Source organism: Pyxicephalus adspersus, chromosome 6 (genome assembly GCF_032062135.1).
Source record: "Pyxicephalus adspersus chromosome 6, UCB_Pads_2.0, whole genome shotgun sequence".
NCBI classification, from domain to species: Eukaryota; Metazoa; Chordata; class Amphibia; order Anura; family Pyxicephalidae; genus Pyxicephalus; species Pyxicephalus adspersus.
This window is the reverse complement of record NC_092863.1, coordinates 33,226,402-33,231,107: the sequence shown is the minus strand read 5'-3', so window position 1 is coordinate 33,231,107 and position 4,706 is coordinate 33,226,402.

Here is a 4,706-nt window from a genome sequence, read left to right as displayed (position 1 = left end):
TTTAGTTGCTGGCTTTCTCTTTTGAAAGTTTCCTGACTACCAGTCTGGCTCAATGGTTTCATAATGGGGAATCACCTAATAAAATATGCACGTTAGGAATTTTCTTCAAAGCACTATGCAGCTACTTCTACTCTCATTTGGTAAGCCATGTAAAGATTTATTGGAAGTAAACAGGAATTAGCTTTGATGATACAATGAAGGGATAAATAAAGTGATTAACTCAATGTAAATGCATCCATTCGTATCCATCCATTTATTTAAACAGAAGCTTTTGACCAAAAGGTTTACAGATGAAAATAGAGAGCAAGTGATGTTTCAGTAAGGGAATGGATAACTGAGTCCTCCTGTCTAAAAAAAAAAGACTGGGCTTCTAACAGCAGCCATATTGTCAGTGCATGCTGGAGCGGTTAGAGATATCCGAGAGATTTTATGTAAAGAGGCATACCTTTACTTTGCCATAGGTTTTTTTTTTGAGATGACAATAAAACCAATAAAAGTACAAATGTATATATATATATATATATATATTTGTATTTGATTATTGCCATTGTCATATCCACCATAGCAGTACCAAGCGTCCCATGCCTTGTATTTTGTATCTTTCTTAGTTGTCCAAAAAATGGCCAGAATTAAATAACAAGGTCCTATAATCTTCAATATGGTTCACCAGAAAGTTTGCAAACAACAAATGTATGACAAAATTCACACAGATGTTTAGAATCCAACCCTACAATAGGCAGATGATACAGTATACTAATTAATGCAGGATTTGCAATAATAATTTAGGAAATTGGGCTTCCTTGCATCAGTTCTTGTTAGTACCACATGTTCCCTTTCTTTGGCTAAGGCTTAGTCAACAGGGACTGTTTTCCCAGAGTTTAACCTAAGCATTTAAAAGCCCATGTTTGAAATTCCTTTGCATTGCAATGGGTCATTCTACCCCAGGGCGTTTCCCTGAGGCATGTTTTTTAGCATTAAGGAAAATGTTTCTTGTTGAGTTTTCAAAACATATAACGTTTGAAAAAGCCTATAAACGTGCAAAAACTCCCCTATTGATTTTAACGAGTTTAAAACGCCGTTTAAAATGCTTAAAAGCGTTAAAAGTTTTTATGATGATTTTTAGACATTTTATAGGTGTTTAAACACTTATTATGAAAGCTTCTATTGAAAAGTCTTATAAGGCCACTGCTCACAGAATCCCTAGAAGAACTTGGGTGCAGAACACTTGCCAAAGCTCTTCTAGTATCCCTGGGAGCAGTGTCCCCACATGACCTCTCTCTTGAATAATATTATTAATAATATTAATAGTAATAAGAATAATATTATTAATAGAAAAAAAAAGTATTTCTTTAGGGCCAACATATTTTTCAGCGCTGTACATTAAATAGGGGTTGGAAATGACAGACAGATACAGACAGTGACTGAGGAGGAGGAGGAGCAGATGGGGAATGGGGAGACTTGTCCTTATTTGCCCTCTGGTGCCTGTGATGCACACACTGTTAGGAGTCCCTCCGCTGTGCTCATATCATGAGTGCAGGTGTGGGAATCATCCTTTAATGGTGGGATCACCTGTAAAAAGTTAGTAAGTACAGCTAAGCACAAATCACATACATACAATAAAAATAAAATAACTATAAAGTCTTGTTTCATTATTTAATAGGTATTAATATTAAATATTTCAGGGAATGAGAAAGGGGTATTATGAACCTTTGTGCTCATTCCCCAGGTTTAAAATAAAATCCTTATAAAGGCTTGTAAAAAAAAGAGGCAAATTGCATCAAAAAGCATCATAAGTGCTTTCCAGCATTTTAAGGCAAGCTCCAAAACACTTGTTAAAATGCATAAAAATGTAGTAGGGGCATTTATATGTGTTTTAAAAACAGTCTGTGTAACCCCAGCCTAATATATATAGTTTTCTATAAAACAACAACAAAAGCTCCTGTTATAAAGTAGGGAATCTGGCATTCCCTCAAACATTTCCTGATACAGAATTAATTACTGCCAAAAGCAAATACCTAAAACAATGCTGGTTTGCTGCTAGAAATTGGTAATAGCCTAAAATGAATTGTATAGCCTTTGCCCATTATCAATTTAGTTACAAGAGGCAATATTTTGAGGCGATGGATAACCTAGTTCACTTATCATTATCTAGTTGGTACATGTTACCTATGGCAGTGCCCGGCTTCCCATTTGCTTTGTATACTTGGTTATTAGCCTTACAAAAGTCCAGGTAGGAAGGGTTTTGATGGCTGCATTCTATTTCTTATGCCCATATCACTTCTAAAATATAATGGGATGAGTAGTTTTTTGGATCACTCAACTCACATTCCCATATGCATGGTTACCCGGAGAAAACCCATTGGTTGTGAAAAGACTCCATTAATGGGCTTGATTTATAAAATCTCCCCATGACGGAAGAAGATAGATTATCATAGAAGAACCTGGGTGATCAGCAAACCTGTATTGGATTTCATTGAATTACTTGTTATTATTTGGTAGGTATTTTGAATCCTGGACCAGATTCATTCTAGGTTTGCTGATGATAGTCTATCTTCTTCAGTCTTAGAGGGCTTTGATAAGTCAGGCCCAGTGTGTCCTGTACTGTTAAACATTAGGACATGAAGGGTGGCAACAGGACCATAAAGCAAGGGTGCCTATTGCCAGAAGTGCTGCTTCTGATGTTGATGTGAATTCAAGTAGTATATATAGGTAAAGAAATTAGGATTTTATTGAGTATTTTTAGGCTTAAAAATGGTTCTTAAGTATAGTAGATTATACATTTTTTGCTTGTAATTCTGATTTAAAGACAACTGGAAAGAGACTGAAAAGCTGGTATCAGACATTGATTGCATCGGAATACTGTACTAAAAAGCTTAAAGCTAAACTCTAGGAGAAATAAAAATGCTCCTTTTCTGTCAGGGGAAATTTAAAAAGTGCATTTACTACGGTATAGAATGTTCCAGTTGCAAGAGGTCAATTTCCCCTGAGCGTGGCCATGAGTGGTTTAGCTGTACTGGCTCCCATTTATTTAGTTCTGGGAAAAAAATGAAAATTGCTTCCTAATAAAAAAAACAAAACTATTTAGATTGTAATCTGGGTTTAAAAAACAGCAACAAAAAAACTTTTACTATGGAATCTAGTACACGCTGAAGCTTCATTAGGTACAAGACTTTCACATTTCATGACAGACTCTGCAGGGGGAAGATATTAGATTTGTAAATCACCATGGTGTGATTTAGGTTGAGGCAGTTGATGTGTACATACATACATCGGGGTCATATAGCAGTATTTACTGTAAGATGTCACCTTTTCCAATCATTTTAATAAATCATGCTTCATTAAAGTGTCTTGGTTAGGTTTACATGTACCTACAGTCTGTTGGCCAAATATTCTCTGATAGTGTTATACATATATTACAATATTTAATATCTTTTAAAGCATTGCCTAATATATATAATTTACAGAAAACAACCAACAGATGTCACTGCAATACAACGCCTGTAATATAGCACTTCTAGCTGATAGGTAATAGAAAAGCACATTCATCTGATGTACTTACAGCAGAGGGAGCTGTTTTATTTTAAATCAGTGTATGAATTGTATGTCATGTTGGCTTTGTTACTACAGTAAAAAATGATCAAATGATCTTTACCGAAAAGCTGCCCTGCCATTATTTTATTTTTTATGTATATTGATTTTAAAGGTTTCTGTATATTGTGCACTTGTAAACAATTCTATTGAAATACACACATCTTTCAAACCATTAAGATCAAACAAAAAGAAATATTGTCTTTATGTAGAACTTCTTTAAAACAGGTATGTACACAGTACAGAGAGAGATTAGGAGTTCTCATGTTGATACAAGTTTTTCAACCCGAGACATCAGGTTATGGTGAAATAGAAAATCACACATACTGAGAGGGCAAAGATTAATCGTTTGTAGGCAAGCACTCAGAGGTATATGTGCAACTAAAATCGAAAATGTGTGATAATCAGGCAAATGTGCACTGAGTTTAAGGGTATGTATGTAAGGTATGTATCCTCTTTACATTTAGATTTTTTTTATATTTTTAAAAAGTATTTAAACCTTTCTTTTATCCATTACACAATTGTTTATAATACTGCGTTCTTTTGACCCTTTTCCACTTTTCCCATTTTTTGTGCATTGATCTGATACACTCACTACCCACTTTTTTAGGTACACCTGTTCAAGTGTAAGTTAACAGAAAAATCTAATAAGCCAATCACATGGCAGCAATTTAAGGCAATTAGGCATGTAGACATTGCCAGAATGACCTGCTGAAGGGCAAACTGAGCATTTGAGAGTGGCATGGTTTTTGGTGCAAGATGGGCTGATCTGAACATTGTAGTAATTACTGATATGCTGGGGTGTCCACATGGAACCTTCTCTAGGGTTTACAGATAATGGTCCAAACAAAAGGGAAAATAACCAGTGAGTGTCAATTTTCTTGGTGAAAATGCTTTTTTGATTTCAGAGGTCAGAGTAGAATGAGCAGACTGGAGAACTGATAGAACAACAGTAATTGAAATAACAACCCGTTAAAACCAACATTTGCAGAAGAACACAACACAACATGTCGAACCTTGAAGCAGATGCCCTATAACGGCAGGAGAATATGTCTGGTGCCGCTCCTGTCAGCTAGTAACAGGTACCTGAGGCTACAATTTGCATCCAGGGAGTCAGA